Raw genomic sequence first — 27,557 nt, forward strand, 5'->3', positions numbered from 1 at the left:
CAGTACCAAAAGATTACATATCGAAGGCTGGGTAGTAGGCCAAATGACTAGAATATTTTGCCAAGCCACCTACATTAAGAGCTACTTCCCTGGACTTGCAGGGTGCCATGAAGGAAATCTGTTGTTTCAGGCCTTATGAGGCTGTTTAACAGAGGTATGAAGTGTTGAATATCCCCAGCACTGAAGGTTAACTAGATATGAGTTAAACAAGGAACATCCCTAGTTAACCTTCAGACTCCGGAGCTACCAAAGGGGAACACTTGTTCTCCAAGGGTGCAGGCTCCAGATGTAGTGCCTTCCCTGTGTACCGATGTGCTTTAACCCACAAAACACTCCAAGCCTGGAACCCACACACAGGTCTCATCTGCATTCTCCCACCTCCAAGGTTGTCCAACTGGTACTAGCAGCAGTGGAAAGGAGGGAGAGAGAGGACAGAGCATAAGTATCCCCAGACACAACATCGTTTTATAGGCCTGGAGTTTGCCCACAGAAGCAAACCAACATCCAGGCTGCGCATGGAGCTGACCACAACACTATTACTGGATATGAAGGCAGTCACACACCCCTGGTGGTGGTATGTGTACAGGAGAAGTGTACACGCCTGCACTGCCATATCAGGGAGGAGAAACAGGCTATCCTTATGTGCAGTCCATCTCATTCCACAGCAGCTATCTGGATGTCAGAGAAAGCTGGGGCTTGCCTGAGCTGAGCTCAAGAAGCCACTTGCACCCTATACAATTCAATGAAGCACACTACTGGAGCACCTGGTTCTTTCCATTGACAACAACAGGAATTTAGAAAACTGGTTCAGATGTAGCCATCCATAATCTGGAGACACAAAACCAGCCAGAGGAATCCCTCCCCAATGTACAGCACCTGAACTTCAAACTCTTAGCACCTCTGGAAAAGACTGACAATTATGCCAGACCAGTCACGCACTATCCCCAGACTTTTGGTCTCTGTACTGCAGAAGTCAATCCTGACAAAACTTCAGTTTCTCCCAGTAGCTTTAAGGGTTTAATTTCACTCAGTGTGTGTGTCTTTATAATACATATATTATACACATATATTACACACACGCACTTACATGTGAGTGTGAACTCTATAAACAGATGAAGAGATTCTTTAGCAGCAACATAGAATGCAAGATGACCCGGCAGAACTCAGTCAACCTCATGAAAAATGAAAAATAAAGTCTCAGTTCTCTTCCCTGAATTTCTTTTGCGGTTTGAGGCAGAAATTTTGTTCACACTTTGCTCTTCCAAAAAGTTCTCCCCCTTCAAAACACACTGCAGTGTAATAAAACAAAACATTTATCAAAGGAGCAGATGAGCTCTCTTGCAAAAGCCTCTGTGAATATCAAAAATTTGAATTTCTAATTGCTGCTGTTAATTGATGAAATAACAATTCAAAAATGGTTTCTTGCTACTTTGTATTTTGATCTATAAAAGCATTTGCTCATCATTAATACAATCAATTTGACAGATGCACCAGAAAAGTCTCGATTTTCATTTCAGCCTCACTAATTAGCAGTTCTATTTTATTAAAAACCAGCTCTGCATGAAGAGATGGCTTCACACAACTGCCTGTTTTACACAAATACCTCCCACAGGCTTTCATGCTACTTTCTACCACTGGAAGAAAGAGAAAATTCCCTTCACCTAATGCTCTGATGCTTACAGATCTCAGCAATCACTAGCGAGTAATATTCCCCATCTCCTTCAAATGGACAGCAGTACCACAGAATTTGCCACCAATGCCCGATATTGCCTCCTCTTTATGGCATTATTGGTCTTAGATAAATTACGCTATGGCTTGGAAACTATCACATTTGTTTCCTGCAACATCTTTGCCTACGCATCTTTTCCAGTCAAATAACTCGTATAAGTCAATAGCCCAAAATGAGCAGCACAATTTTCATGAGGACTCTCCCATTTAACTAAATGACAACCTCCTCATTATACAAAACCAAAAAGCTTCTCTCCAAAACACAAGACAGAAACAGAAGTTCATTGAAGCTGGATGCCTCCCAAGAGTCAGGTTTGAGAAGGCTGCTCCATACAGAAGTGCTCTTCTCTCTGTGGCAGGTGATGATAGCCACTGTTCCCAGCTGCAGAACTTCCTAGTGTTGTCTCCTAAGCTACAGGCATACCCTCATACTCTGACCCTGCAGAAGTGCAACAACACATTGCCTAATGCAGCACCCCAGTCAGTGTCAGTGGGACAAGCAAGCCGCAGGAATGACACAGATACAACTTTTCCCATGACAGCAAGTAGCAGCACTTGGTCAGAAAAGATATTGCAGCTCAAGTAAAGAAATGCAGGATTATAGAAACCCACTACCAATGCATGGGGAGGGAGAAATATTAAGCACACCAGGAAACAAGCACCTGAACTGCTCCCATGATCTAAGGGACAGGAAGATAGGGCTGGTTTTCTACCAGACTGTGATGATAGATCCCTAAGTCTTTATACAGATCTCTGTCTTAGGCAGGTTAAACCTTTTAAGACTTAAATCTCTAATGAGATCCACTTTTAAACACACCAAAAAAGACAACTGGAAAGCGCAGAATCCCTCTGCTTTTGCGCCAAGTCGGAACGCAAACAGCTCCTTCTGTGGAGGCCACATGTGCCAAGAAGGACTAGGCTCCAGCTCCTGGCACTTGAGCAGCACTGAAGTTTTCATTCTCTGGATGGAAAGTACAACACTGCTGATCATTTGCTCTGCAGACAAGTTAAGAAATCACCCCGTACAGTCAGACAAAATTAAGTAATTCGCTACCAGAAACCTCCTCCCTGACATCCAGTGACAGATGTGTGGGAATGGTTCACAGCTGAGTCAGGGGAGGTTCAGACTAGATACACAGAAACACTACCAAGAGGGTAGTCAAACACTGGAAGTGGCTTCCTAGAGAGGCGGTCAATGTCCCAAGCCTGTCAGTATTTAAGAAGCCCTTGGACAATGCCCTTAACAACATACTTTGACCTTTGGTCAGCCCTGAAATGGTCAGACAGTTGGACTGAATGATAACTATAGGTACCTTCCACTCGGAATACTCTAATTCCACTTATCAGACATTCAATGTTCCATTCAAGGAACATTCTTTTATACCAAAATGGCATTACGTGAGTGAATGGTCTTAACTGAAGTTCAGAAAATTCTCTTTCTTTAATGTGTAATTTTTTTTTTCTGATACAAGTCAGGCACTGAGGCAGCACTGCAAATAACCACTCCTAGAAATGTCCTTCTCAGAGCACTCAGGTGCTCTCTTGCCATCAAATTTGAGTTTATGGAAAAAACATCAGTCAGCTGATAAATGGTAACCCTCCCCTCAACAACCCTATTCTGTCTCAAAGTAAGAGTAAAACCAGTCAGAGTCAAGAGCAGTTTAGGAAAAACAGTTTTATTTGACACTGAAATGGACTGGGAAGTTTAGGGGATCAAGGTAAGGGGCTGACAACATCCCACAGCCACCTCAGGAACCATCTGACCCCCACTGCCACAGTGCCTCACATTTTACACACAATTCCCACTTCTCATCCTGCACCCTCACTTTCAGCATGTGGCTCTTGGCTAAAGTGGGCCAGTTTGCACTGACTGCTGACCAGTGATGCTGGCCATCGAGGGACCAGTTAACAACATGAATTTCACAAGCCCACAATTACAAAACAGATATGAGCAAGTACTCTGTTGGCAATTAGAGCTCCAGCTTTATTTTATTTATTCTAGTATAAGAACAGATGTTGCAGTTATTCAAAGGTTTTCACAACCTTAATTGCTGACCTTAATTGTTGTTAATCTTTCCCATGAAGTGGAGACAGACAGACGCCGCCCGTATTTTGTGAAGAAGATAGTGAGCTGCAGGGTATGAATAATAAAAGACAGTATTGTCTGCCTTCTCCCTCCAGTGTGAAATACAAGGGTACTGGGATTGGCCAGCAGCATGGAAGAAAAAGAATGAACGAATGACTCAGCTGTTTTATTTATTTTTTTGAGGGATGCATCTGCTACAGGGTTGAGCCTTGACACTGACATTTCTTCCCCCTCCCCGGGAACGGGTGAAGCTTCCAAGTGCCAACTAAGGAAGTGCTGCATTTAGCCTTCACGACGCCTGAAACAGCTGATACACAAAGGACCCCGTCCACCTCATTGAGCATCACTAAAGCTGTAGTATTAAGAAGCAGAGTGTTGAGTTTCATAGGGCAATATTAGGTTTCATAAACAAGCTCTCAGACTGGACAAAAAAGCAGCATTTAATTATGTGCTAGAAACATTGCAAAAGATACATGAGAGCTTCCCAAGTCTTTTCCTCTGCTAGTGGGAAGCTTGCCTGACTTCTTACTCAGGTGTGGAAATTTTATATCCATCTTTTTGCTGCAGAACTTGGAGATTTAAGTTTTCTAACCAAGAAGTACATTCCTCTGACTTTGTTCTGCCAAGTGTACTCGAAGATGTTAACTTGCTGTCCCAGTAATTTGAGACCAGGCAAGGCAGAGGAGGGACACAAGTTCAGAAATGCAACACAGGATGTACTGATGCTGTAACAGGCATGCCCTACAACCTAAGGCAGGAGGCCCAGAACTCAGGAGAGTGAAGATCAATTTCATGTTTACAGTTGCCTTCAAGTAAATGCCTGGAGTGAACTTGGTGCACAAGATTTAACCCAAAACCAGACTAAAATGGCATCAGCTACCAGCTCTGCTGCAACATACAGGAAATCAAGTCTTTCGCCCACCTCTCACGTCAAAACTCACCTTAACTGCAAACACCTTCAAGGACTCGTGACAGAAAGAAAAGTTAAGGACTGTTTTGGTTTTAGTTCCTTAAGAGATACTACATTTATTCATTAAAAAAAGTCAAAATAAAGAAGCCAACCAGGCACCATGTATACTAAATAACCACTCAGATCACATTTTAAGAGCAGCATTAAAACGTTGTTATAAATTGCACAATGGAAGGAATTCAGTTAAGATTTCTAAAGGAAAACATCAAACTACCAAGCTGTTAATTGCTATACATACCCTGTCATACCTAAAGGGACTTGGACATAGCATGAAAGATGCTAAGTTATGTCAGTTTTTAGAAATGAGTTCAAGGTAAATCCAGGGAACTTAAAAATCAGGAAAAAACTTCTTTTCTGAAAGAACTAGCTAAAACTAGGTAACACAGACATGAATAATCAGTTAGGTAGCATGAGCAAGAGTCAGTACACCTTCTGCAGAAGTTATTACTCAAATCTACCCAAGGTTTATTATGACACTGTATAAATGAGACACAATACTCAGTATTAACCCTAGTGACTCTTAAAAGGACCTGAGCTGCTGCACCTTGCAGGAGTGGTTCCTCCCTTAATATCGAGCCAAAGGATAACAGTTAATGGTAGGAAAACATGGAGCTTTTTTCCATACAAGGAGTCTTCAGAATTACCATAGTGGCCATTCTTTTCAACACATCCTTAAGCTCTCTCAAATGTGACAACCAGGGAGGTGACATGAGGTTTGCCAGCAGTATGGTGTGTTCAGTCAGAGCTGGAGCTTCATGCAAAGCACAGCAGAACGATCTCATGATCACAGGCAAATGGGTAGCCAAAAGGGCAACTCTGATTTAATTTTCACAAACTCAAGCCAATGTGCTAGAAAAATAACCCTGCCTGTGTGTACCACTGAAGTAAGTGTCAGGAGTCTGAAGTCTTGTTTGAAGTATCATCTTGGAGGAGAAAGGGAGGGGAGGAAAAGAAAACAGACAATACCTCACAAGGAAATACAGTATTAAGAATCAAGGAACTGCCACAAGCAAAGCAGAATCATGACAAGTCATTAAATCCAGGGCACACCCACTTCTTGAAAACTGTGGGCTGTTATGACATTGAAAGGGTAAAACAGAATTAGAAAGAGTACAGAGAAGAGGAATTCCTAGAGCAGAAACTAACAGTCCTGGATCATTTGGCACAGAAAAGAGACAGCTGAGGGAAAAGAAGGCAGACATCAAGTCAGTTATAGAGGATATGGAAAAAGTGCCCAGAGAATAAGCATTCCCCCTCAAAAGAAAAATTCAGAAAATCTGAAATCAATAGGAAACATGAAAATCTTTTCCGAGGGGTGACTGGATTAATGAAGGTGTTAAAATAATAATAATATAGGCAAGCACTGGAGACAGCTCGTAAGGGATAGCAATGATAGTAATAGATGTGCACACTCCAGATAACTGCAGCACAGCTCACCATGAAGCAGAAGGGTCTAAAAGCAGAGAAAAACTCCTTGCAGTCTTTCTACCTAAGCAACTGCAATTCAAACCAACATTTTTCTTTTTTAATTAATATTCCTGGCTGAGAACTGTGGGCACTAGACATTAACCTAATGGGGATGGTGGTGAAGGAGAGCTGGAGGAACAGCTACATCACCGCGGTGCCGAAGCACCACCTCAGCACTGCCACACTGCATCCTCCAGAAAACACTGCACCAATCTAACAGATTTGCACCTTTAACTATTTGGCACAGACCTAAAAACTACAGTTGCTAGGCATCCTCCATGTAACATTTACTTTAAACAGCAAGTCCTGCAGGCTGCTGCAGTATGCAGAAGGTAGAATACATGTAGCCCGCAAGTTGACAAGCACATGCCTAAATGCTGGCTCTCCGCAACACACAACGTGATCCGCTTTGCCAAAGTGCCTCTCCCACTGTTTCCCTGGGAGTCTACTACATCCATGATGCAATACGTTTTAGCACTGAATACAAAGGTGCTGTTTTCATAATGGGCATCTAGGAAGACCCCTCCTTTTCATTTCAGGCCAGGACAAGAGCAAATTGAAATCTAAGGTTTTAAAGTACATGATTTCTGCATGATTAAGGAAACCTGATTAAGTCCTCCCAAAATCACAACTTAAGGCCAACACCATATTGAAAGCTGCTAAGAGACCACAGCTGAAAAAAGCCTTGAACACCTCTTATCAGCTTTTTATTTTGAAAAAAAATGTAGAGCTACTTTCAAAACAGCATGAGAGTCACAACACCAGAAAGATCCTGGCTTTTTCATGTTCTCAAAATAGCATGCTAGAAAGACATCTACAAAAACAGAAATTTTAGGTGCATTTTGCTTTCATCTCGAGCATCAGCTCAAGTCTATCCAATGCAGCGTTTGCGTAAGGCTCCATAAAGCATTCCCTCATCCACAACCCCACTCTGAGCAGTGGCAGAAAACTGTGATCAGATGCAGCCAATCACCTGAAAGCCCTCCAAGACCAGGGGATTTGGATGCTGGAGCATGCTTGTCCCTTCCCCATCGCCCCACACACACTGTACACTGAGAAATTCAGATTCCTCTAACTTGCTTCACTGAAATCCAAGCGGTCTAATAGAAGGTGGCAGCCAGCAGCATCACCAAAAATAAAACCGTCAGAGAGAAACTAGTGAAGTGTAAAGTAATGCTTTGTTTCAGGAGGTTAAATGTGCAAGTCATTTTCACTGTATTTCTTGACACAGAAAACTAAGTAGCAGCAGCAACAAATTTCGGGAACCATACTCCCTGCTTCTCCATTCCCAGGAGGCAAACCAAGGGAAAAGCAACTGTGTTCAAAGAGCCCCTCTGCTCCTTGACTGCCCAGATTCACCCTTGCTGCCCTTCTGTGGGGCAGAGTGAAGCTCACTCGCTGTGTCAGGGAGAGCACCGCTCCTCACCTCCCGCTCCCTGCCTTCTAGGAATTTCACACACCAACACTGGCAGATTAGGAGCTGTAATGCTATTAAACACTGCAATATCAAAATGTGAACTAAAGCACATAAAGTCTGCCTTAAGAGGAAGGGTATTTGGGGGTTTTTTGAGGGTTTTTTTAACCTCTGGAAAAGCATCTAAGGAAAACAGCGAGGAAGCAGTGTCAAAACTGGCAACTCCACAAGCAAAACAGCCAAGTTTACGTGCGCATTGCAGCCTGCCTGCTACTTCAGATTACTGATTGCAGAGCAACAAGTTATTCTCTCCCTAATTGGGTCCCAGTCTAAAATAGTCCTGTTATTTTTAGTACAGTACTTAAGTGTCTGAACTGTGCCCTGTACTGCCAAAGCTGGCAAGCATCCCTGGCCATACCACAAATTCCGATATTAAACAAGAACACACATGCCACATACCCAGGACGACGTTTGTTCTTCTGCCTTGTCTTTAGTGGGCAACTTTAAAGACTTTAAACATTAACAGCCAGCCAAAAATGGCACAGGCTTATATGCTAATTCTGCATTTAAAGCCTTTCTCCCAGCTACTATGCAACAAGAGAATAAACCCAGCAAAGGAAGACTGAGGATTGCAATACCACTGATTAGTTAGAGACAGTCAGTTTGCTTTTAGGGCACAGATAGAAGATAAGAATGGGATTATTAAATCTCCATTTTGCTTGGTTTGAGTCCATACAAGTTCTGGGCTACTGGAGGAGAGGATAAATCCAAAATGCATTCTAACTCACCCCTCTTCTGTCCCCTTCCACACTGCACATACACTATTAAATTTAAACTAGTCAAGAAACAAAAGGCCTGTGTTAAATATGTTTACACACACCACAGAAGGAGGATTATGTAAGCTCTGTCTCACAAACAATATGCTTCTTCTGCAGAAGAAATTGATCAAAGCAAGACCTGTGCATGCTCCCAAGTCAGTCTTCCCACCTTCCATCACAGGGGTGACAACCGTCCTGCAGCATGCTAATTCTGAAGTGCAGGGAGCAGAACAAAATCCAAAATATCCATAGGCTGCTTCAACAAAGCCTACCTGTCACCGTGAGCTGACTGTCCCTCACCTTGTGTTTCCACTGTAATCTCGTTTTTGTTAGACCAGGAAGAACAAGTTCCCAGGAGGAATTTACTCTGTCCTTTTATCAAGTACTTTGCAGCAAGGAAGTCAACTCTATGAAAGAGCTTTAAAGACAAAATCCTAACCTGAAAGACGGCTGCCAGCCAACAAAAATTTGTTAGTCTCTATTACCACTAGACCATCTGTTCTTGAAACTGTACGTTCCTTTTCAGAAGGGTTCTTATTTTGTGAACAGCATTAGCATTGTTCACTCTCTCCACTCTGTCAACATCCCCTTATCCAACACGCTTCTAGATCTGGTGGTGACACAAGACTAAGCCTGTAGTTTATCATATCATTATCTAGTCATTTTGGGTTCATCAGTATATTTCAGTACTTTCTATTTTCAATTATTCTAATCTCAGACAGTAGCAGAAGCAACATATATAAAACGTTTCATGGCTTCTGAATTACGGCTGGGCTGACCAGGAGCACAAACTAAATGTTGTTCTCAAACCCAAGTCTGACAAAAAAGCTGAGGCAAAAATTCAGCCTGTTGGCATTTGCCCTTTAACCATTTCAGTATATTCATTCTGGATGAAAGAATTTGCTTTGTATTTGAAGAGAGCCTTCTGCCACTGAGTGTTCATTCTCTCTCATCTCCAGATTTTAGTTAATCCTCAGACCCAAGATATTTAAGTTTTACGGTTGCCCACACAAGACAAAAAGCAAGCAACAGTTAGTCTGTCTGCCTCGTTAGGTAGAGAGGTCAAGCAAAGTCCATCCATCTGCACTCCACTAAAAGAGCAACAGCCTGCAGACAATTATTGCAATATCAAAATAAGTGAAAGTGAAACAAGACAGATCAAAAACTCATTCTGCAATTCCACAGCAATAAAATAATAATTAAGGGAAAGGTCAGCTAACTCAACACCTTCTCAAAAAAGCTACAGGTAACAAGACCAAAACAAAAACCAAAACAAAAAACCCCCCCCAAAAAAAAAAAAAAAAAAAAACCTCAAAAAAAGACCCAAAACAAAAGAAAAAAACACCAAAAAACCCACAAAAACCAACCAACCAAAAAAAAACCCACTAAAAAACAAAAGAACCACAACAAGAAAAAGCCCCCAACAACAACAAACTCAAACTATTACTAGTGATGATAGGAGAGAGAAGAAAAAATAAAGAGATGAATCAGCTTTCTCTCAAATTAGCTGGTTTTCATGAAACTCAGTAATGAATTGAACAGTTTGGATTTTGTTTTTTTAATGCTTCACATCATTAGCAGTCATTTTTGAAAGTTCATAGTGGATTGAGAAGGTAGCAGAGGCTGGAGAATGGCAAACAGTGATTTCCTACAGAAGTGGGAGGGGAAAGGAGTGGAAAGAAAAACATTAAGAATGATACTTGTTGCTTAATTCACACGTTTGCCATTAAACCCATTTCTAGGGCCAAAAAGAAAATAGAAGATTAAACTCAACAAAAACTGGTTGTTCATGTATAAGCCAAGTCAAACCAACTCAACATCCTGCTACGTCAGAATAATGTATTTTAGGAACACAGAAGCAGCAGACACTGAATCTGAATCTTGACATTAGTGAAACCACATCAAAAGATTCAAACTGCATTCTTACCAAAAGACAAGAAAACTTTGTCATACTGTTATCAATGCAAACAGTCATCTTATGGCAGATTTGAAAGTGACTGGGCAACTGCACTGACTTGTATCTGCTTGGAACGTCAAAAAAACCTGAAATACTCACAAAATAGCCTGACATACTGAATAACCTTTGCAGAGATCTGCCCTGGTCCCACACTATTCTAACTCTAATGATCTAGATAATGAAGGAGAAAATGACACTCATTAAACTTGGGGAAGCTGCTAACTTTAAGCAGTCAGCTTGCTGGAAGACTTAATTCAAAGCAAGTTTTAGAAACTAGAAAATTCTTTGTTGAGAAAGAGGCAAATACCATAGAGGAATGTATAGAGGAACATATGTGAGAATCATGAAGCAACAGTTCTGCTCTACTTGTGGCTGATAAAGCTTCCAGCACAAAGCTGCACCCGATCTTCAGCAAATTTCGGAAAAGATCAACTGGAAAGAATCCAAGCAAAAGCAATAGGAACATCACAGAATTAGAAAAACATGACATCTGAGAGGAAAAAAGAAAAAACAGAATTAACTGGAGCTCAGCCAAAAGAAGCAAAAGTAAGGGTCATGATGAAATCTTTCAAATCTATGAAAGCATGCTGCAAAGAAAAGAGGGAATACTATGTTCTCCATGCCCACAACTTTGAGAAGAAACAGAAAGGTTTTAAAAAGCAAAGATTTAGGAAAACATTACTGTACTGGGTGGAGTGAGGGCATAGGGAAAAGATAAAAGAGAAGCACCAAGTCAAAACTGATAAAGGGGCAAAAAAACCCCAGAGAGTCGACAGCCAAGATCTGTGAGGAATAAGCAGTTTTCCCAACCGCTGCCACCAAGCTGCCGTCAGAAACACACCTACAACTCCAGCTTTTCCTTGACTAGTTGACCTGTGTAAAGTCTCCTCTCCAGATCCAGCACTGTGCTACAAGAAAAATAAGCTTAACAGACTCATTGTCTCCTCTCTTTCTTCAAAGCACAGTACCCAAAATGAGAATACCAACAAGCTGCATACCCACTGTAACCTTCAGGGCTCAAATGACCCAAAAAAAAAAGAAAAAAAAGAAAATCCCAACCAAGTTAAAACCTTAGGTGTTAAAGTATCTTTTAAAGTCTAACACAGGCACTTGCCTCTGTTGATACACGGATCCAGCTATGTCCTAACACTACAAACAAACCAGAACCTGACAGGAGAGAGGCACGTGGGCCATACCCTCAAGCCCTACGAATTTTACTGTTCAGTCTTATTCTGGAGGACAAATAGCAGAAACACCACTTTGACTGTAATGTCTATGTGCATTTTTTAATGCTTAGCCTCAATCTACAAGCTGTGGATCAAAATCTTATGGTTCCACTGCCCATCAGGTTTTTGAAGAATACATGGAACAGAGAAATTTCTTCTTGCAGAAGAGGGTGGAAGATAATAATCTATACATGGCTACCCCAGGACAGCTAACTCAGTCAGTACTGAAAGATGCAATCCTATCACTCTGCAGCTTGGCACTAACACTTACTCAGTAGCAAGCATATCTGGAAGTTTGGGGGTGGCAAGGGTAACCAACAAAACCTCAATCCCTTCAATTTTTTTTTTTTTAGCTCATGGACCGTGAGCACCAGTGTATTCCAAACTGCATTTGCATTTGTTCTCACTATGCAAAACCTCTGGGAATATCTACAGGAAATGAACTCTGATTAGACATAACTGCAAGCACTATCATCTTATTCAGCCAATTTTCTCTCTCCAGCCCCTCTCCACATACACCACTTCGACCTCCACCATTTGCATCAATGGAAGTAGCTGGGGATAGGCATTTCACAAATCTCCCAAATCCAGCACTCCTGGGTACAAGACCTATTTCAGCCTTTAACCATGCAACTGGAAGATATTTAAGCATGCCACAGAGGCTTAAGGGAGGCTTTGAAATTGCATTTGCTTTATACTGTGCATGTCAAAAAGACAGTCATTTGTCATCTTTTCTTGAGTATCCCTGAGTAAGATGCTGATGCAGAGATAAATATTCATAAGGCTAGCTCATGCAGTTTTCCTCAAATCTGACTAGATCCAACTCCCTCTCGTTTTAAGAAGAAGGAATTATATGTAAATATCACAGCAAAGGAAGATGTAGGAGTTAAGATCAGGTTTCTGTGCATGGGAGGGACCCACTGTGGATTTACAGGATTAGTGGCAGTGCCCATCCCTCTCCATCAGGAATGACCCTCTGCTCTCCACTTTGCACATTTACAACTGCAGATACTGGGATCTTGGAGCATGAGGCTGACAGTCCACAAAGGCAAAGCACAAGTCACTCCTAAAGAGTGACAGGGCTGGAAAATAGAAGAAGGAAAAATAAAATTATTTTAAAAAATAAAATCAATCGGTGTAAACACTTTAAGTCAAGAAAGGTAAGCACACACTGCCATTTCATGGAGTTCCACTGTGCCACTGTTTGCATTCAGCAGAAGCACTTTTGCTCAGGTGCCTCACCATGTGGTTATCCCTGGAATCCCTGGCTGTCCAAACGGCCACCAGGCCACAAGACACCCAGCACATAAACATCCACTCAAAAGTAACACTTGTGGTTTAGACCAGGACAGAAGCCAGGCCAAGTTTTAGACATGACTTAGCTACCTGTATCACAAGCAGGATGTTTACTATGCACTGTGGTATAAATACTCCTTCTCTCCCCATTTTTTTCCTAACACTTCCTCCACCTTTGGAGACGCCATCATCTCTGAGAGAATTTAACTTCCACGAGCTGGGACGTGGGAGCAAACAGAGTGATACAACCATCACACAGGCAAAACACATCCACCAAAACCTGCAGGCTTCTCTCATACAGATGCCTCACAGCAGCTCCAAGAAAGTGTTAGCATTACTCCAAAAAGACAATCATATCAGTAATCTTTTTCAGAGCCATGATTTAGCCATGCTGTGAGTTAAGACATTCCCCCACCCATCACATCATCTTCACCAGAGGAGGGTGGGGGTGCAGCCTACTTTGCCTTTTCTCCATATCACACTAGAAAGACACATATGACTGTGGAAGTCAATTTGATTCCTTCTCCTCTCACACTGCTAAGAAGTGGATGCACTATGAGAAGGGAAACTCCAAAAGATCAAGAGGATGAAAAAGTTGAGTTGTATCAATACTGCCCTTCTTTGTGCCTCCTCTTCTAGGTTCTCAGCATGGCTCCTAAACTCTCTCCTTTTAAGGCAGCTTTCCCTCTCCCCTCCCAATGCTACAAAACACACATATGAGCAGAGAGGTCACTTACAAACTGTTAATCAAATGCTGAAAACCAGACTGAAATGGTTTCTAATATTTCTTTTTTGGTATGTATCACAATAAAAAAAAGATCCAACCATTTTTAGTTGGCCTTCATTTATATTCTTAGATAAATTTTACATCTCTAGTCTGTATTCAGCTTTTCCTCCCTAATAATGAGATGGCTCGATTCTTTCTTACAGGATGCAAAAGGGCAGGAGATCTTGTGGTGTTTCCCAGTGGAAGATGACATGATAATTCAAAGCTTTATAGGTTAGGTCAGTGTTAGGATACAGCTACTTCAGGATAAAGCTACTCTGCTTTAGTTTTTACAAATGCTGTTACTTCTTCATTGACCAGGCAAATCTTTAGGAAGATTACTGCCATGCTACAAAATCATCTCCATTGATTAAATAAAACATTCACGATCCAGGCTGCACTTAAAGCAACAAGGTTGTAAAGAGACTCATCTAATAAAAGTGGCAGAAAGTCATAAAAATTAATTTAAGCTACCCAGAATATTTGGTTAATTTTAAACTGCTAATGGATTTCAGAGACAGCACCTTGGGTGAAAATCACTTTTATTAAAACCTTGCAGTCCCTTGGTTTTCTGGGGACCTCACTTGAGGCTAAGGTATCAGGTATCCTGAGTTACCCCGTTACAGCACTACTTTTAAAAGGATCCCAGAAGACCATACAAAGACTTAACCCGAAGCTCCCTGCTCCAAGCCTCTCAGCTCCACACACAGCCACAGCCCTGCAAAGCTTCCACACTACCACCAAGCCCAGCAGCCCCCAGCCCCACTCAGAACTTCAACACAAACCAGCCCTGCATACACCACGTTGCTGAAACGCTTCATCCTAACGTCTCAGGGATTGCAAAGAAGTGTTGGATGTAGCATGCATTGAACTGCAGAGGAGATACACCTCTCTCAGAAACCAAACAAGGGCTATACATATATGTGTTCCACCTCAGAAACCTCCAGGCTTTCAAAATGGTAAGTCAGAATTTAAAGAGTTCTTGAGCTCCTCACACAATACACACACTTCCTTGCTTGGTTTCACAGTTACAGCTGCAGAAGTAGAGGATATTGGCAGGAAGAGGTGACTAAGACCAGGTACTGGAAGATCATTGCCCACACAACGCAACAATTTATGGCTCTAACACAGGTTTAGGCAAAAATTCACTCTGACCACACCGCTTGATCTGTAGTCAAACACTGACTTTAGACAAGCCGCAGTTGCACACAGGAAGAAAGCTTCAGTCCCCACACACTTTAAAAAAAAATAAATAAAACAATTAATTTTAAAAAGTACTCATCCCATGAATGCTTCTCTGGCTGGATGAGTCTTCTCTGAACCACTGCCAAAGTCAGTACAGATGTGACATGGCTGAAGGAAAGCATACAAGTTGGCCAGATATCCTGAGAAGAGGAACAAACTTGCTATTTGTATGCAACCACATTAGTGTGCCCATGAAATTACTGCTCGTTCATTACTTCCTTCACCTCAACAGCCCCAAAATCTAACACAGCTACGCAAAGCAACTGAAGCATTATGAGTAGCATTTGTTATAAAACCTGAAGTTCATTCAGCAGCTGATAGAGAATGCTCAAAGTAAAACACAGGGCATGGGGAGAACATTTAATACACATTTTGTCATTCTCCAAATGACCTTGCAAGAGACAGAAACTGTTTCTAGATGAGGCAAGCCCCTGTAATAAAGGCTGAGAAAAGATCCCTTCCTCCATCCATCTAAGAGTCCACAATATAATGGAATTGGTATCCAGCCAGAAAGACTAAGCTAGTCAAAACTCAATCATTTTTGTGCTAAAATTATGGAAAACACTACTCAGAAATGTTTCTGAAGAGAAACCCCAGCCACTGCTGTGCAATCCTGAACCCAAGAACCTGAACTCCAGGCCTTCCCAAACTCTGGTAAAATGAAGAAAATCCATGACATGTCACCTTGCTCCCAAAATCATTCCACATTTACCACAGACAAGAATAATAATTACTGAAGAACTTATTTTGGTTTTCAGTCTGCAGGGTTATTGGTTGGTTGGTTGGTTTTTTTTCAGGCTAAAGCAGGCCAGCCTTAGCAGGGATGAGAAATTGCAGCTCTAAGGCAGCCCCTCAAGAGTCACAGGAGTTCACGGGCAAGATCTGCCCCACAGCCATCAAGACCACTTCCTATCAGACTCCAGAGCACTCACCTCAAATGCCTTTATTTGACTTTGGCTACAGAAATCCTTCTTGATCAGAGCAGAACGGCTAAACCAGCTCACAGGCAGTTCTAGGATTCTGAGACTGGGAACAGATGAGACATTCCAGGAAAAAAAAACATTTCAGCTGGTAACTGGTCTGAAACAAGTATGTTTTACCACTGCGTTTCAGAGCAAGTCAACCAAATCTCTGGTGTTTGAACAGCTATTATGCTTGCTATTTCTCGTAATATGAATAATGATGGATTTATTACCAGTTACTTCCTCAGTTGCTCTGTTTTATGACGATCATATAATAAGATACAGCTACACATACCTTACATAATCTTCTGAAACTGTGAAGGTGATATTTTTATCTTCTTTAAACGTACAACAGCAATAGTAACATTTTTGTTACAGCTGAGTTGCTCAATAAAAAACCCCACCTAGCACTGACATATTTCATATTCATTTTAAGAAAACAGCCCAGCAACACAGGTCCATTTTATCAAAAAAATAAGTTAAATTAAGGCGAACATCGCTTTCATCCACATTCCAGGGCAGCAAAGAGATCAAACACAAGGTTAACCCCCACACATTGCAGAAAACTCCCTTCAACAGGTAAAGCTTGCAAACACAAGCAGGCTCTGGAAACCCTCTACAAAGCCAGGTCTAGTCTTTAGCTTGCTTGCTTGTGTAGCACCATAAGATCTGTTGAAATGCACAAAGAAAAAAAAAAAATTTGCTGGGTTGCCAAGCTGGCCCAGCAGTTTGCTGCCACTGAAAAGAGATGGGACCTATTCTTCTCTTTCTTGTTCCTCTTCCTTTCCCTGGAAGGGCACCTCACCTCAGCTGCCCCACCACATGCTTCCAAGAACTGATCCTATCCTTTAACCCAGAAGAAAACCAACCTCAGGAAAAACAAGTACACAGTATAGCTTTTCTACCCGGTTAGAGTGTCAGCCATGCACACACGTAGCAAACCACCAAGCTGGCCCAAGGTAAGACACCCAAACACTCCAACAAAAACATCATCATCTTTTGGTAACAGTGAGCTCTTAACATGGCCCACATCCCTTGAGAAATGAAGATCTGCCTCTCTTCTAGGGGAGAAGTTTCTTCACCTCTTCAAATTGTAGACACACACAAAAAATTAGTATTTCAACACTCAAAGAGGTAAAAGTGATCTGCCTCTCTGACAGCTGCAGGTGTGCTGTCTCCCTGAAACTCTACCACAGTTGAGCACTGTCAAATTGAGCTGGAAGGCAACTTCACATCACCCACAGATATGTCACCTTAGCTCACATGAACTTAAATGAGACCCCTGGGGAATAAATCTTGTTAAGGAAGAGCTGGACTGTTGGACATGAGGGACCCAAGAAGTTCTCAGAGATGAACACATGCAAAACGAAGTCAGGCTGTTACAGCACAGAACTCTTTCACTGAATTTTTTAAAATAATCCATTTTCCAAACACCTGTGAGAACTACTTCTGCTCCTGGGAAGAAGAGTTGAACCATTAACAAGTAAATGAAGACAAATTACACATTTACCAAAATTAGTTAAGGTTAAGATTAGCAAGACATCTTGCAATGCCATTCTTCTACTGAAGGCTGGTATCAATACTGTTTTTCAAAGACCACTGAGGAGGAAAGTTTTCCAACAACTCAACCAGGTGTTACAACTGTTACCACACACTTAAACTGCAGCAGCTGCAGCAGCCTTTGCAATGCTCCTCTGGCTTCCCGTGTGTTAACAGTGTAATCCACCTCTGCTAGCAAGGAGCTCCACAGAGATTTTTCCTGACCTTTTTTAGCATCAGCTCTAGAACAAAAAAATGCATGCCGAATGTGAAATAAGTCTGAGTACACATTAGAGATGTCAGCAACTTGAACAGCATTTGCTCTCCACTCCTACAGCTCATCTCAGTCCCACTGCTCAGTTCTCCTGAAGCCTTTTGGAAAGTAAACCCAATGCCTCTTGGAAACCCTTTCAACTGCTAAATGTGATGACTATGTGTAATGTTATAATAGCCTACCAGTAAAGTGCATCAAAAGAATCAGTTCATGAAAGTCAGTATAGACTGTGACATTCCAGTCTAGTCATTTCTAGAGCATCGTAAAGGGCTATTTTGATTGCTTTCCCCTCACAGGGTTGTCCTGGTTTCAACTGAGGTGCAATTATTTTCTTTCTAGAAGCTGGTACAGCACTGTGTTTTGGATTTAGGATGAGAATAATACTGATAACACACTGATGTTGTAGTCATTGCTGTGCAGTGCTCGCACCAAGTCAACAGCTCTTCAGCTTCTCACCCCACCAGTGAGGAGGCTTGGGGTGAACAACAGGCTGGGAAGGGATACAGCCGGGACAGCTGACCCAAACTGGCCAAAGGAATATTCCATACTATATGGCATCATGCTGAACAAAAAAACTGGGGAGAGTTGGCTGGGAGGCAGTGGCCTGTTGCTTGGAGACCGGGTGGGCATCAATCAGCAGGTGCTGAGCAATTACACTGTTTACCACTTGCTTGTATACTCTTTTTTAGTTATTATTTTACCTTCCTTTTCTGTTCTACTACACTGTCTTTATCTCAAGCCACTAGTTTTGCCTTCTTTCCAATTCTCCTCACTGTCCCAGTGATGTGGAGGAAAGTGAGTGAACAACTGTGCAGCACTTAGCTGCCTGGCAGGTTAAACCACAAGGGCCTTCATTATAATCATCATTTAAAAACTAAAACTAGGTGCCCAACAGCCAGGGAGGGAAAAAAAGCAAACCAACAAACAACAACAAACCAACCAACAGACCAGGGGGAAAAAAAGCCTCCACCACAAAACCCACCCCCTTTTGGCCTCAACTTTTCGGACTTCAGAATTCCTGGAATGACAAACAAAATAATACAACAAATAACAGAACAAAACAAAAGATGACAATGTTACAGCTGGTGAGCTTTTTCATAAAGTGTTAAAAATGCATGCGTTCTGCATGTAGATTATGGCAAATCTGCCTCTAGCATAAGATGCAGAGGCAAGAAGCATTTTGTCCTCACAATCATGCTGCACAGATACGCTTCTCTTGGATATTGTTTACTACATCTCTTGCTGTGACCATGTACAGTAACTGGAACATCACAGTTAGAGATGGACAGGATAAACAAAAGCAACCTGAGCCATCAAGAAAGCATCTGCCAGCACTTGAGCCATTGTTCTGCACAATATCAAGGCTTGAATTCTGACATAATCCCCTGACATCTCGGGTGATGTCAGCAGGAGTAGCTATTAGAACAAAGAATGATCCCCCACAAGACATTAATTCAGAAAGAATCGATAGCCTTGCAATACATATTTCTCCCTTAACATTCTCCTAAATGGACTTTAATACATTCGAGCCAGAAGGGGAAGCAGGCCTTTTAAGAAAGCTTGTGATATTTCTGTCTTGTGCCTTCTGAATTTTTAGCTTTTCCAACTCCTTGAAGTTTAATTCCACACTTGTGCTTTGATATAATAAAAGCTCCTCATTCCTTTCCAAGGATGCTCAGAGCTTTAACAGTACACTAAGCAAGACCAACCTACAGATTTTACCTTCCCCCAGTCCTTCTCACCCCCTCTCTCAATTCCCATTTAAGGAGAGAGAACATTCTCCTATCTGAATCCATACCTAGTAGTTTGACAGAGATGAACATCACGGAAAAGAAGAAAAGAAGAAAGCAGGGAGGAAAAAAATAAAATCACCACCCCATTTTTATTTCAGACTTGAAAACTCCTGCTCTAATCCTTTCTAATATACAACTTTCTTGTCCTACTATCCTCCATTAGAATCACTATCTGGGAAAATTTTTCTAGCAGTTTTTTCTCTAGTAAAGGATTCAAATCCTTGCTGCCAGTTAGTTTTGATATCTACAAATATATGAAGCATGCACACAGAGCCCAGTTGCAACTCCCCGACCAAAACTACATTTAAGTGTCAAATCAGAATCACAGAACCACAGATCATTCACTAACAGCAACATCAGCAGTGAAAGATCTGAGTGACATTTTACGGATTCCCTTCCTCATAGTTTCAAAATTTAAATTAACACCTGAAGATGACCTAGAAATAAAGTCAAGCAAAGTAAAAAAAGTAACTCATGAAAACTTAGTTCATGCTACAAACTAACAACGTAAGTTTGGACAGAGCTATAGCCACTCAATCAAGTCATCAATAAAGCAGAATTTGGACGCTGAGCACTGAAAGAAGTTTCTAAGTGTTCATCACATGCTAATCTCTACCATGAAAAGAGTCTACAGACTTACAGATTCTTCCTGCTTATTGATTTTCTCACCAGGGATGCATAATGGAAGAATGATACTGGTCTCGTGGAGTATTATCCACCCTTTCTTAGCTGCCTTCAGCAACCATAGGCTCAGCTTGATTGCGGACGCTCAGTTTCTCAGATTTCTCTGCTGACACAAAATTCTGCAGCAAGAGCATCAAGGGAGTGCAAGGACCACACTCCGATGTTTACTGTGTGAACAAATGTAGAAATCCCCACTCCTGCTCAGCAGGAGAGCTCCTTCCTACTGGGCTATAGGCTTATTCCAACAGGATGGTATGGTATTTCCTCTATGGTTTGTCTGCCAGGAAAGTAATTTCCTATTTTTGTCCTGTTGTGAGCTAGTAGAAGCTGGCATTGATGGAGGCTGGGAAGAATGAGAGGTTGATTTGCTTGTGGTTTAACCAAACATATGTTTACAATTACCCCATTCATCATGCCCTGTCTGTGCAAAACTGTCTTTTTTGGAACGTCCCCATGGTCCTTGGGTTTGGCCTCCAAAAAAGCTAAAACAGACTCACTAAGAAATGCATTGTTTGAATATTACAGCTAGAGCAACAAAACCGTCCAATGGTTAATATTGCAATCATTAATGCAATTGTTGAGCACTAAGATAAACATAGCTGCTCAACTTGTTGCTGTCGGCCTAAGGATGACAGCTCAACAGCAGGAGGGTAAGATAATGGGAAAACCTCTTGCAGTCTTCCCCTGGAGTCCAGCAAAAGAATACAACAGAAATAAGGCACCGTATTTCTTTCCCAAATATTCTACAGCATCTGCGCACAAGAAGAGAATGCAGAGATGGTAGTGGTGCTCCCAGTAAGTTTGTCTGGGGCACTCACCACCTCCACATCCAAGGACTGTGACTATCCCCATCGTCCCAAAGCTTTTTCATAAATACACTGCACAGTATAATTAAGACTTGCAACCCCACTCACCCTCTCCCCAGTTATTACTTAAGGGAAGAATAAACAGTCTGTTCCATCATCATGTGGTAAAGGGGGAGTTTCTCACTGCTGATCCTTTCTCCAACAGGTCAAACTATTCCAGCAAATATGCCTTATCCCATCATACCTGAAACAGCATAAACTCAAAGACAGCAGTCTTGAAAGCTGCAAAGATTTCCAGGAAAGACACATTTCACCTCTCTCAGTGTCAATCAGGTAGACTTTCATGCCATGCACCTAGATTATTCTAGATCTAGTTTGGCAATCTACAAGCTTGATATAACCTGTAATTTTACTTCATATCATATGTCAGAGAACTACACATTTTCCTCAACCATTTTACTCTCTCCAAAGTTATCATTTGATACCCAGGGATATAACAACTTACCAAAGATTTCTGAAAGGATTCAGGAAGAAGGTCCCTCACACTAATTTACAGCAGTACTTACATGTTGTATAATCCATGATACTGAAGAAGGTGTCCTACTCTGCTAAAAAGATCATCCACTTTAAAACAACTGATCTTCATGACAGACAGCTTTTGCTGCACCCATTCAGGAGTGGTAATCTGCATTCCCCATGGGTTAACTAACTGGGATGCAATTAGCAGATTTCATTAAAAGCTCTCTTGACTTGTAAACGAGCATTAGTGTTGGGCTTCGAAGAACACATCCTTAATTCGTCCTGACTATATCTTTTGTTCAATCTACACCTGAGTCTCTGGTCAATGCCACTACAGGTTGCTTGCCTGTAAAAACCCAAGCAGCAGCCATAAAGCTGTTGCCACCTTCTAACAGAAGGTGACTCACCCAGCGCTCAAAATCTCCTACTTTTGTGAGTGACTCCTCACCATCAATCAGAAATCTCTGGTCTTTTCTGTTACAGAGACCAGGAAAAACAGAACTGTTCACAAGGGCACTACTCTAAAGCAGGGGATGAACTTGCAATGCCTTGAGTCCTGAGACCCATGTCCATCTGCTCTGCATGAACTGGTCCATCTACGACTTATGAAGGACCCTAGGAAGGCAAGGAGGGAAAGAAGTTTTCAGTCAATGGATGCATATTAGTGTGAATGTGAATCTCTTTTTTTAAAGAGTTTCAGGATACCTTGGCACTGATTCAGTGCTCCTATGTACATCTGAAGTCCAAAAGCTGCTAGAAACCATAAACACCACCATTTTCAGATGAATGTACCTGTACGAAAAATGTAGTGTCTGTCTCTCTACACCAGGTACCTGCTGACAAGATGGTATCCAGGGAAATAAAGCATGTAAGAAAAGGGAATGTCAAATACATCCAACCAAATCTTATAAAGTCAGGCTATTTCGGTTGTTTCATCACTGAAGACATTAAGAGACTGTTTGTAGACAGGATGCCTCATACTGATCAACAGTTTTCTTTAATGATGCACCCATAGTGGAATCTGGCTTTCTAGGATAGTACTCTCCAAATCCACAATGAGACAGAGGAGCCATATTGAGCTAAAGGGAGAACTGCTGTCCAATTCAACAGATGGCATGAGAATAGGAAAGACCTGGCACAGCACTAGTTCAGAAGTGCACAGTTCAACATGTATAAAGAAAGAGAAGTCAGTGAGGTGACATCTGTTTACTTCATAACATTATGTTTCAAAACAACCACTGGTTTGGGAGAAAAAGGGAATCAAGACTACTTTGCCACATCCAAGTTTAGACTGCAACATGCTCTCCTGACCAGCAGGCAGTGCAAGGACAGCAGACCTGTAAATAAAGCTCAATGACAATAAAGGGTTCCTTGGTAACCTCGTTCCTTGTAATTCCTAAAAAAGATTGTGGGGTTTCAACTTTTTGGTAAAGGATCTCCATTCCTAGATTTCCCTGGGTGAACAGTTGCAACTGGTGTATTTTGGACATGGCCAGGAGCAGGTCCAGTTTCCAAGAAAAACAATCCCAACTTCTTAGCCTGCTTTCCTACAGAAGGAGGCTTATGCAATCACACTGTAGCCAAGCCAGTTGGCAAGCTGCATGCAAGCCTGACAGAGGCAGAGGTCTCAGGAGTTATCTTCCTTGTTTGTGAAAACACTGGGCCAGGTGGGCACACTTAAGAAACACTGCACTATGAACTGGCATCAACGTTCTCATAGCTGAGATAAATCCAAAGAAAAGCAGGCTTCCTTAGTCTTAGTTTGGACAAAAATGTTGGCTTAAAGCGAAGAAAAGCTTTTCCCCTGACCCCATTAATAAAGTTCACACAGAGGTTTAGAATAAAAAGGCCAGCAGAAAATAGTAGTGGGTTTCACCACAGTGTTTTCTGCAACCAGTGGAATTTTTAATTGAGCAAATACTTAAATGCATCCTAAAAATGCATACCACTGGACATCAAAAGGTGCCCCTCCAGCTACTCCCCCACCCCCCATTTCAGTGGTCTGAAGAAGCACCTGAGTGCATTTCACACACAAACATACACACACACTTCCCAAGACAGATCTGAGCTGGTCTAAGCAGAAGTTATACCTAGAAATCTGGCCTCATATAGCACGGTCACCTCCCTAACCACACGTAGAGAGGCATAGCAAAAGGGAGCGACAGCAGGTTCCCACCCAGAGTGACACTACCCGGGAACCCCTCAGTTTGCCTGCTGCCACTGCTACGCACGCCCAGGGAAGCTGACAGTGCCTCATAGTCTAGAGGGACATCTGCTAGTTTGGGGCTGTCAGAAAATAAATTCCCAGCGCAACACTCTGGTGCTGCTGGCAGAAGCAGTGCATGACCCAGCTATGCCTCTCCTCTGCCAGCTGGGAACTCCCTGCCTTGGAAGGATACCTTTGCCAGAAAGATCCAGATACTTTTTGCCCATTTACATCCAAAGCACAGATGAGAACATGACCAAAGATTTCTAAAAAATCTTTGTGACAATTCTTGCTGGAGTCATTTAAGCTCTCGCAAGACAGAGGGCTGCAAACACTTGTTTTATTCACAGAGTGCACACTATACACTTCAGCAGAACTGAGATGCAGAGATCCATTTTGCATTTAGGCAATACTTTTGGACTACGTAGTAAAAAACACAGGAATGAGCTACTGAAATCCAGGTGTGGCTGTATGTGAGGATAAAAGCCAACTCACACAGTGTTAGGAGAGAGGATAGTTTGATTAACAAAACAAAGGAAAACCATGGAAGCACCACAAGATCTTTAATATGTAGCCAGGGCAAACAAGACCTACTTTAAAAACAAATAACCTCCACGTGAAGAAAATAGATCAGACTAACATGGTAAAATGATCACCGGAGGCAAGCATCAGGGTCTGCTGCTCTATCCGTTTACTGTTCGCAGTAAGGCTACCAAAGAGCACTCTTCAGGCTCTGCTGTTTGCTCTACACTGTGCAGGATTCTAACAAGAGTCCGGTGTTGGAGAAAGAAAACCCAAGCAGCTCTGATATTAACATATACCCGTACAAAGGTAGCCAGAGGAATATGGCTCTGGAGTAGCTCTCCTTCTTATGCTGCACTGAGAGGTTAAGCCCTGCAGGAAGACTAACAGCATGGGAAGAGCATCCTGCTTACCTCCTGCACCCTGCCTCAGCCCCAAAACAATCGTCAAGCACAGTCAGAGCTCTCATTTAAAGTTTCAAGCGTATTTCCCCTTTTCCAAGCAGGTGTTCTAATCTCCATGTGTTTGTGGTGGTTTTTTTTAACCTGTCCTCATAACTCACTCCCTTTAATCCCAGGATTAGCCTTGTTGCCCTTCTCTGTACCTTTTCTAGAGCTGTAAGTACAACTACTAGCCTCAAAACACAGGAATAGATGGAGCTGGAGTATTAATGCATCCTTGCTACGCATCCCGCAACATCTCCGTTAAAACACATAAGCACCTTTACAAGGCAAAACAATTTCAGCTGTCCCTTAGAAGCACAACTTAAGGTGGCAGACGCTCACATCCCTTCTATCCTGCCCTCTCTTGCTTCACCCCAAACCCAAATTCATTCTGCCTTAGTGAAGGGAAAAGCAAACCACCTTCTTTGGGTCTGTTTTAGAAAACCTGATCAATGCTGCTTTGACATACCAGCAACACATGTTCCCATTTCAACAAATGGGAGTATTTCAGGCAGACCACCACTTCAGATGGAGTGGGGCTCCTGGCTGCTGAATCAGCACTTTCCATCCTGCTGGCAATACAGAGTTATGTGACGCTTCAAAGGAAAGCGGGGAAAAGGGGGAAACGGGTGGGAGGGGGCGCTGGCACTTAAGCAACAGAAGCGGGCAAGAGGATTGTGCAGGAGTTCATCTGCCAAACCAATTAACTGCAAACTGTTCTTATAAAGATGCCACGGTTTCAGCCCCGGTTTGCAGTACCACAGTTATACAATGAGAGCCATGCGTGCGCGGCTCTCCCCGGCGGGGAGCTGCGGCAGGAGAAGCCCCGCACTTCCCCCAGGGAGGGTCTCCCGGGCTATCCACAGGCTCTCGGCACGGCGGGGGCGCGGCAGGGCCGCTCTTCGCGGGCACACGGCCGCCCGGCTGCCGCCGCACATCCCCGCCGCGGATGAGCAGGAAGGTGGCAGCACTCCGGGGTGGCATTTCTGCGAACTACCCATCCGCCAGCTCTCCCGCAACGATGAACGCAGCGCGGGGAACACCGGGGAGTTTGGGCGGCAGCAGCACCACCAGCAGCTGGCGGGGCAGGTCTTCGCTCTCCTCCAGCGCGGGGCGACGGGAAAGCCCGGCACCGCCGGGGCGAGGCGCGCAGCAGGCGAGCAAACAAAACGCGGCAAGGAAGCCCCGAGACGGGGAAAAGGGCCGATCCCCGGAGCCCCGCGGCCGCGGGCCGAACGCCGTCCGACCCCGGGGGCTCCGCGCCGGGCGGCGGGCGGTGCGCGGGGGGCGCTCCCCGCGGGCACTGGGGGGGGCTCGCCGGCGGCCCCAGGAAAAGGAAGTTTGCTCTCCTCCTCCTCCTCCCACCGGCCTCCGCCACCGAGGAGCCGGCGAGCCCTCACCCACCCCGGCCCGGCCTCCCCCCGCTGCAGCTCCCCAGAGGCAGCAGCAGCCGCCGCCCCCCTGCGCACCCCGCGCCGTCCCCCGGCCCCTTACCTGCTGGGCGGGCGGGCGGGCGGCACCGTCCCCGCCGGGCGCCACGCACCCGCCAAGTTTGGGGCGGGCGCAGGGGGTCGGGGGAAGGGTCGTGCGCGGCGGTGGCGGGGACAGGAGCGCGGGCGGGGAGGGGGATCCTCCGGGCGGCGGGGCGGAGTGGGGCGTGGGCGGGGGAGAGCGAGCTCTCGGAGCCACGCGCCTCAAAACCAACAATAACAAAAGAAAAAAATTAAACTGAAAAAAATTAAATTAAAAATCAAATATATATTAAAAAAAAAAAAAAGGCAATTAAACAAGTTTTAAAAAAAAAAGAAAAAACAGGCAAAACACACCCAACACGAACGGGGACGTTCGCGCCTCTGCAAGGCGTCCCCGGGCTGCGGGACGGATCTGCGGAGAAAACTTCTGCCCGCCTGTCCGCGCTGCTGCCGCCGGCTCCGGTGCTAACGGCGCCCGCCGCGCTCTCCCCTCGCGCCCAGCTGACTCCCGGCGGCCCCGCCCCGCTCCCGCCTCGGCCCCGCCCCGCTCCCGCCCCCGCCGCACGCAGCCGCAGCCCCGGCCCGCGCCTCGCCGAGGGCGGGGGGTGGCCGGCAGTGCAGGCGGCCGCGGGCGCTGCGGGCGCGGTGCCTCTGCCCGCCCTCCCGCGTCCCGGGGCGAGCGGGGCTGGAGGCGGCAGATCTCTGAGCTGTGGCGGGTCTCCTGCCCTCTAACAAAAGTTCACCCGCAGGTAGCACCGGCGCGTGCTTGTCTTGGGAAGGGCTGTTTTTTCTTTAAAATAAAACCAACAGAGCATCTGCACACGCGAGGCATTTGTCCTTGGATTTTTTTCTTTAACCTTATCGGTCCTGTTTTCACATTTTTCCCCGCGAAACTGCGCAGGGAAAGTGCCCTAGCTCCCCTTCCTGCTCTCCAGACAGCACGGAGCAGGCTCCCGGCGTGGGCCAACAGTGGGCTGTTTAGAGCTCCTCCGTACTGCCAAGCGCCCTGCTCTCCCGGGATCCTCAGGCTGCCACTAGCACTCCTACAGACGGCTGCTGCGAACTTGTGTGCATTGGGACCTTTGGTATCTCACCCCGGTAGCTCCGAGCCATCCTATCTGCAAGTACCTTGCAAATAACTCGGACTGTGGACAAGCTCTTTTAAGGGAAGCGAAGCTGCACGCTTCCCTAAGAGCTACTGTTTAAAGCTTACAGACTTCCAACAAGAGCTGTCACACTCCGTGAAGAGAGGAAAATTCACTTCGCTAGACGCAAAAACACTTCTCATAAGAAAGTGGTCAGCCCTGGAAAAGGAAATTGAGCCCAAAGAGAAGTGAGAGAAATCTCTGGGCTTCTCCTCCTAA

The 27,557-nt window shown here is 43.9% G+C and overlaps 1 protein-coding gene across 2 annotated transcripts in view; it reads right to left on the reverse strand.

Moving 5' to 3' along the window:
* The window catches only part of GRB10 (growth factor receptor bound protein 10), a 144,842-nt gene extending 118,155 nt beyond the window's left edge, over positions 1-26,687 (reverse strand). The window contains exon 1 of one of the 2 annotated variants that reach the window (XM_048312624.1): positions 26,548-26,687. The gene's annotated coding sequence lies outside the window, so the exon portion shown is untranslated. Of the gene's footprint in view, positions 1-26,215; positions 26,324-26,547 lie in introns of those variants that run through there. The other variant, XM_048312634.1, reaches the window with a different exon arrangement.
* Between the last annotated feature and the right edge of the window lie 870 nt (positions 26,688-27,557).

This window comes from Corvus hawaiiensis, chromosome 1 (genome assembly GCF_020740725.1).
Source record: "Corvus hawaiiensis isolate bCorHaw1 chromosome 1, bCorHaw1.pri.cur, whole genome shotgun sequence".
In the NCBI taxonomy this organism is placed as follows: domain Eukaryota; kingdom Metazoa; phylum Chordata; class Aves; order Passeriformes; family Corvidae; genus Corvus; species Corvus hawaiiensis.